The sequence below is a fragment of the Erinaceus europaeus genome, chromosome 3 (genome assembly GCF_950295315.1).
Source record: "Erinaceus europaeus chromosome 3, mEriEur2.1, whole genome shotgun sequence".
Taxonomy (NCBI): Eukaryota; Metazoa; Chordata; class Mammalia; order Eulipotyphla; family Erinaceidae; genus Erinaceus; species Erinaceus europaeus.
In genome coordinates, this window is record NC_080164.1 from 117,154,600 (window position 1) to 117,162,560 (window position 7,961).

The following is a 7,961-nucleotide window of genomic DNA, read 5'->3' on the forward strand; positions in this document are numbered from 1 at the left end:
TCAGTATCTCTTGTATTATCTTAAAAAAAACAAACAAACAAACAAGAAAAGGTCCTTTAAAATAAGTTCCCCTCCCCGCAAAGGTTAAGATGTGAGGTAACTCCCACCATTAAGAAGCCTGAAGCATCTAGAGGTCACACAGATAATAATAATGACGGGGTCAGGTGGTAGCACACCTGGTTAAGCGCACACATTACAGTGCATAAGGACCCAGGTTCAAGCCCCTGGTTCCCATCTGCAGGGGGAAAGCTTCATGAGTGAAGCAGGGCTGCAGGTGTCTCTCTGTCTCTCTCCCTATCTCCCCCTCCCATCTCAATTTCTTTCTGCCTCTATGTAATAAATAAATAAAATGAGATGGCAATAATGGCTGGGGGTTAAGGCGTAGGAGAGGCGTATGCTGGGTCCTAGGAGCACCTAGTCCATAGTCCAGCCTGGGTGACCAGGGCAGAAACTCTCCAACTGGACCCAAATTTAATACAACCTACTCTCCACATTTCTTTCTTCTTGGTGGCTTTGCCTCTCCAGCCACACCACCTGAGTCACAGGCCCTATCAGCTCAGAGTTATGATGGCAATCTCTTAACAGCCACATCTCTGACCCACAGATTCTTTGGGTCACTGCCAACTACCATCCCCGAATTCAAAACGCATCACATCACCTCCAAGCGTAAAAACATACACAGTGGGGAGTCGGGCAGTAGCACAGTGGGTTAAGCGCACATGGTGCGAGTGCAAAGGCTGGGGGTAGGGATCCTGGTTCCAGCCCCTAGATACCCACCTGCAAGGGAGTCGCTTCACAAGCGGTGAAGCAAGTCTGCAGGTGTTTATCTTGCTCTCCCCCTTTCTGTCTTCCCCTCCTCTATTTCTCTCTGTCCTAACCAACAACGATATCAATAGCAACAATAATAACAATAAAACAAGGGCTACAAAAGGGAATATTTTAAATATATATTTATAAAAAAAACACTCAATAATGCAACAGGAAATAGAAAAAACTGAGATACAAACTGGCCCGTTTTGCAAGCAGATAGCACTGATAGGTTGTTTTGTTTTGTTTGTTTTATCGGAGCACTGTTAAACTCTGGCTTATGGTGGTGATGAGGACTGACCTGGGACCTTTGGTGCTTAAGGCATGAAAGGCTCCCCCCCACCCCAGCACTGCTCAATTCTAGTTTATGGTGGTGTGGGGGACTGAACCTGGGACTTTGGAGCCTCAGGCACCAGAGTCTGTTTGCATAACCACTATGTTATTTACAGCCCCCCCAAGGCTTTTTGCATAACCTTTATGCTACCCCCTCCAGCCCCATTAATAGGTTTTTCAACTCAAGGGAAAATTCCCACTGCAACTGCTATTTTGGAGTAATAGCATGATTCCAAAAGTTTATTAAGTAAAAAGAAATATGTAGAGGAAAAGAAGGAAGCTGAAGTTCAAAGTGGGACACAGAACTTTAAGGCATGTGCCACACACGAAGTATATTCTCAAAGCTCTTTAAAGTCTAGGCAGGAAAAAGATAAATGACTAAATATTTATTGCTTTTATAGTAGCATGTCTTTTAACTTGGTTAAATATGCTTTAAAACAAGGTTTATTAATGAGAAAGAACCAGAAACCACTTTGGCATGTGCCATGTTGAACATGGAAGGAAGCTCACGACTGAGAGTCTAGCATGCTCTTACTGTGCCACCTGCGGGGCCACAACCAGGTCAAATCAAAGTTTCAAAACACATTAAAGTCCTTTATATAATGATCAGAAGGCACACTCCTAGGTTTTTTGTAGAACTTCAAAGGATGGTACAGCAGAACTATCAATGAGTTATAACAGATATCAGGAGAACTTAACTTAAAAAAAATACTTATTTTGGGTAGAAACAGAAAAATTGAGAGGAAGGGGGGAGAGATAGCGAGGTGTGTGCGTGTGGTGGGGGGGTAGACCTGCAGCACTGCTTCACCATTTGTGAAACTTCCCAGGGCTTGAACCTGGGTACCTGTGCATTGTAAGATATGTGCTCTCAACCAGGTGCACTACCACCTGGATCCCGAGAACTGCATTTTTAACTAACTACATTATTGGGAAGTCACCTAGTCAATCTGCATCTCAGTTTCTTCATTCATAAGACAACAGGACGGTCAGCAATCTTTTGTAAAGGGCCACAGAGTGGCCACGGCAGACTTCTGAGGACAGAGTCTCTATCACAACTACTCAACTGTACTGTTGTCTTGGGAAAGCAGCCACAGACGACACACAAAGGAATGAGTGTCTGTGTTCCAATAAAATTTTATTTATAGGGCAGAGGGTAGATAGCATAATGGTTATGCAAACAGACTCTTATGCCTGAGGCTCCAAAGTCCCAGGTATAATCCCCCGCACCATCATAAACCAGAGCTGAACAGTGCTCTGGTAAAAAAAAAAAAAAAAAAAAAACACCAAAAAACCTTTATTTATAAAACTGGCAGCAGGTGTAGTGCACCAAAGTAAGACTCTGGGATTGGGGTGGGGGTGGGGGAGAGTTCAGGTCCTGAAGCATGAGGGCAGATGGCCTAGTGGGGGTTGTACTGTTATGTGGAAAACTGAGAAATGTTATGCATGTACAAACTACTGTATTTACTGTCTACTGTAAGACATTAATTCCCCAATAAAGAAACACACACACACACACACACACAGAGAGAGAGAGAGAAGACTAGCAGCAAGCTAGTTTTTACTGTTCAATACTGAAAATGCTTAATGGCTTTCTTCAGGGTCTCCCACACACACACCACCCTGGGGCCAAGTGGTAGTACACCCAGTTGAGAGCCTATGTTACCATGCTCAAGGACTCAGGTTCAAGGCCCCAAACCCCACATGCAGGGGGAGGTTTCCCAAGTGGTGAAGCAGGGCTCTATCTCTCCTCTTCCATCTCCATTTCTTTATCCTTTCAAATAAAAGAAAATGGCCAGTGGGAGTGACGGTTTCTTTCCTCCAGCCCTAGCAATATTCCTGATGACATTACAAAAAAAAAAAGTTTAAGTATTTTTTCTAATTTCAAATGACTTAAGGGGGTTGGGCTGTAGTGCACTGGGTTAAGTGCACATAGTACAAAGCACAAGAACCCGTGCAAGGATCCTGGTTCTATCCGCTTGGTTCTTCACCTGCAGGGGGGTCACTTCACAAACGGTGAAGCAGGTTTGCAGGTGTTTGTCTTTTCCTTCCTCTATCTCCCTCTGCTCTCTCACTTTCTCTCTGTCCTATCCAATAAGTAAATAAAATGACTCGAAGTGGGCAGGGGAGACAGTATAATTAATGGTAATCCAAAGAGACTCTCATGCCTGAGGATCCAAAGTCCCAGGTTAAATCCCCCTGCGCCCCCCACCCCCACCCCACCCCAACATAAACCAGAGCTGAGCAGTGCTCTGGTAAAAAGCCAAAAACAAAACAAATAAAAATCACTTAGACTGCTGCCTTGCTCTCTAGAGAAACCCAACAGACACATAAACCAGTGGTTTAAGAGCAGACAGTTTGGGAATCAGTCATTCAGATTTAGACAAGTCATACAGAAAAGAGAGCCTCGGGAGTCAGGCTGTAGCGCAGCGGGTTAAGTGCATGTGGCACAAAGCGCAAGGACCAGCGTAAGCATCCCAGTTCGAGCCCGGGCTTCCCACCTGCAGGGGAGTTGCTGCACAGGCAGTGAAGCAGGTCTGCAGGTGTCTCTCTCTCTCTCCCCTTCTCTGTCTTCCCCATCTCTCTCCATTTCTCTCTGTCCTCTCCAACAATGACGACAACAATAATAACTATAACAATAAAACAAGGGCAACAAAAGGGAATAAATAAATATTAAAAAAAAAAGAAAGAAAAAAGAGCCTCAGCTTTCTTTCATGGTTTCTGTAACACTGTAGTGAAAATAACATATGTAAAGCATATAGCATGTACTTTGTACACGAACCTTTAAAAAATGGATGTTGCTACTTTTATGAAACCATGATGCTGGGTCAGAGGGAGAGTTCACCAGGCAGGACACCTGCCCTGCCCTGTCGTGCAAGAGGACCAAGTTCAAGTCCAAGGACTATATTGGAGTATCATAGCACTAGAGGCAGCTTTGGTGTTGGGGTGCCTCTCCCCCACCCCTTCTCTCTCTCTCTCTTCCTCATCTATGACAAAATGGCCCAGAAGCACTGAAATTGAAAAGAAAAAAAAATGTGCTCCCAAGACCTTGGTCAAGAACACAATCCTCTAATCAACATTTTCTCCAGCAAAGAAAGATAATGTTTTTTTGTTTTTTTGTTTTTGTCTCCAGGGTTATTGCTGGAGTTAGTGCTGGCACTACAAATCCACTGCTCTTGGTGGCCATTTTTCCCATTTTAATTCCTTTTTATTGGCTAGGACAGAGAGCAACTGAGAGAGGAGGAGGGATAGAGATGGGGACAGAAAGATAGACACCAGCAGACTTGCTCCAGGGCTTATGAAGCAACCCCCTGCAGGTAAGGAGCAAGAGCTTGAACCAGGATCCTTGCACTTTGCCCCAGGATAATGTTCTTTACAATGATCTATATTCAGACGTGCTTGTTACTACAGCAAAATATAAGGTTGGCTATATTGCCTAAGTCTTCTTGCTTATTGGCTGGTTTTGTTTGTTGTTTCTCCTGACTATAGTCAGCACTGCTTTGAGCACTTACTATCTAGTCATTAGCTGGATGACCTTAGTTAGCTTGGCCGCAGCCTTTCATTAGCCTGTTTTGTCATCTTTAAACATGAGGTGAGTAACAGTACCAGTTTTATAGGATTCTTATAAGGATTAAATGAGGCAACAAACCAACACATGTTGCATCAATAATTGCTGATATCTGACTTAGACACGTATCACACTGACTCATTTCAAACCTCAAGACAACCCAAAGAGGCCTTATTCTCATTTACAGAGACTTGGTTGGCGAGACGCAGAGACAGAACCATCCCTAATGACACATACCTCATAGGTGGCAATGTGCAAGATTCCACACAGGACTACCTGACATCAATGCCAAAATGTGTGCCATTATGTCATAGATGGTACCCACTGTAGCTTTGTGTGGTGTATGTGAATGGTTCACAATAGCTAAAATGAGTAAGCTACAATAATCTCCCCATGCAGAAAATAGTGTTGAATTTTTTCAAGTTAAAGAGTAAGAGAATACACATAAAATCACCAATCTTTGAAAATAACAGTATTCCCATAAGTGACATCTTCACTGAAATAATTCTTTTTTCATATCTGGTTAATTTAACTCAAGCTTTCATTATTAAAGTAACACAAAACCCTCTGTTGAAATAACTCAAGCTGCAGCAAGGTGCCTTATCTCTTAGACAAAAGGCACTATATAAATGTTACTACTCATGTCTGGCTGATATTTGAGAAATACAGAGACCACCACTCAGGTCACTTTTGTAAAAAGCAAATCTAGAGAACCATATTTCTGTTACTGGAGTCTCTAGAGCCCCAGACATTGAGAACCTGGAAGTCTACAAAACATTCAGATTCCAAATTAAAGTACTGACCAATATAAAAGAGAAAAAGAAGGTCTAGAGAGAGAAAAAGAAAAATCCCACAACCCTGAACAAACTAATCCCTACATCTGTTGACATCACCTGGCCTACACTTCATACTTGTCAGACTGTGTGGCTGTCACCAAAAACTGCAACATTACAAGAGCTGGCATGACACTGTCCGGCTTTCAAGTACAGTGGCTGCCCACTAACAAGAAGCAGGCACTTTGACAGAACATGTTCCCAAACTAGTACAAGCAGGGACCCAAACGTCGAACTCCAATCTCATTCTGAAATGCTCAAGATACACTGAAGAGTGAGTTTAGAGGTAGCAAAAGCCTGCCATGGTGTGGGGTCCTGCACTCTTGCCCCTAGATAAAGAGGAACTTTTCATCTCTCTCTCTTTTAATAAAGACGTAGACTGAGCTGGGGAAACAGCAGAATGGTGATGCAAAAGACTCTCATGCCTGAGCTTTCGAGGTCCCAGGTTCAATCCCCAGCACCACCATATGCCATAGCTGAGCAGTGTTTGTTCTCTCTCTCTGCAATTTATGTTGTTTTACAATTTTATCTCCTTGTTGGTATGAGCTGCCAGGGACCCACTGCAGAGCCTCTCAAATTCAAGGTATTTCACCTTGCTGGTCCTCCCTAGCAAAGGTGAACTTTAAAAAGTTATAAATTAAGATTAAAAATTATAATCTAATCTACATAAGTAAACTTCTTTGGAAAATACATTCCCCATTCTTTCTAGACAGGCAGGACCGAAAGTCACTGTGATAGGCTCCCCATCTGTAAGGGGAAGCTTCACCAGCAAGTCTGCAGGTCCCTCTCCTTGCCTCTCTCTGTCTCTTCCTCCCTTCTCAATTTCACTCTGTCCTATAGAAAATAAACAAACAAAAACCAATCTAAAGTACAATAAGTGTCCATATGCTAAAACTAGGGACACAGATTTCTTTGTATAAATTCATCGTCGTCCTGTTTGGTGACTCAGACAAGAGGCAGTAGGTAAAGGGACCACAAGCTTGAAGTGGGTCGATGGTCTGACTGATGAGCGTGGCAAGAGAAGGCACAAGAAGTGCAGCAGTCAGTTAAAAAACAAAACAAAACAAACAAAAAATAAAAACCGCTTTCATGCAGAAGTCTACTCTCCCTTAAGTCTTCTTTAGGAGCCAGATTAATTTTATCTAATTACTGGTGGCGCTGCAGGGCACCCAAGTCGGACTTTATTGTCCCCCATTCTTTTTAAAACCTGCCAAAAGAGGGAGGCAGAGGCATCACCACTGGGCTCCACCATCCACAGGGCTTCTTGTCCTGGTGCAGGCGCCTGGCTCCAACCTGGGGGCTCCATCTAGTCGGGGGAGGGAGGAGGTCCAGCCTGGGGCGGTTCCACCCAGGCTGGGTGGGGGGTTCCATCCAGATTGGGGTTTCCAGCCCGGGGGCTCTATGAGGTGGGGGGATCTCCAGCCTGGGGGGGGGGGGGGCAGCTGCTGGACCAGGTGAGTCCACTCCTGGCCCGCAGGGCCCCCGGTCACCCCCGAAGGGGGGTGCAGAGAAAGGGAAGGTGCAGTCAGCAGCTGAACCCAGTGTCCACCCGGCTGCTTGCAAGTCACCCTCCCCAAAGTCTCCTCCTAACCGCGGTCGCACCAGTAGGGGGGGTGGGGCGGGGGTAGAAAATTAGTTTCTTTAAAAAAACACCCACAGTGGTTAATGAGTGGCTCGGTGGGGAGGAATATGGGGAGCTCTGCAGAGCAGGGCGCCCAGAGCCCGGGACTTGGGCCCGAACCCACGGAGCGCACGCCCCCGCCAGCAGACCGGGAACCCGGGTGGCGGCCTCGCAGCAGCGCCCGTGGGAACCGCGAGTCCGAGCCAGGAGCAGCGCGTCCCCGCCGGCCCCCAGTGCCCCCCCGCGCGCGCCCCCGCCGCCCCCCGCGCGACCCGGCCTGCGGGCTGCCCCCGTGGCTGCCCGGCCCCACCGCCACCTGCCGCTCCCCCACCCTCGCTGCCGTCGGGGAGGCGCCTCCCGCGGGCCGCTCCCGGGCGGGAGTCGCGACATGGGCGCCCCGGAGCTGGGCGTGGGGTCTCCGCTCACCTCGCTGCTCGGCCCGCGGCAGCCCCGCTGTAGCCGCACTGGGTCCCAGCGCCGCCAGCGCTCTGTCCTCCCGCGCGGCCTCGCCGGGCGGGCTCCCCGGTGCTAGCAGCTCAGTGATAGGCCCCGCCCCCAGGGAGGCGGGGCGGGGCGCGGGGCGCGCTGGGAATTGTAGTTCCTGTTGGCTCCGAGTGTCCCGGTCGCAGTCCCAGTGAGCTGCGGGCCTTCCAGCAGCCTTCCATCGGCCGGGTCGCGCTACGCCCTCAGCACACACCTTCTCCTAGGACCCTACGCCTGTCGCTCTTTGCTGCTGTTCCTTTTATATTATCTTACTTTACCTTCATTTACTTATTTTTTTAAAACTTATTATTTTATTGTT

General features: G+C 47.0%; 1 protein-coding gene across 2 annotated transcripts in view; it reads right to left on the bottom strand.

Moving 5' to 3' along the window:
- The window catches only part of KLHL8 (kelch like family member 8), a 47,496-nt gene extending 39,789 nt beyond the window's left edge, over positions 1–7,707 (bottom strand). The window contains exon 1 of one of the 2 annotated variants that reach the window (XM_007531370.3): positions 7,586–7,707. The gene's annotated coding sequence lies outside the window, so the exon portion shown is untranslated. The remainder of the gene's footprint in view (positions 1–7,585) is intronic. The other variant, XM_060187780.1, reaches the window with a different exon arrangement.
- Between the last annotated feature and the right edge of the window lie 254 nt (positions 7,708–7,961).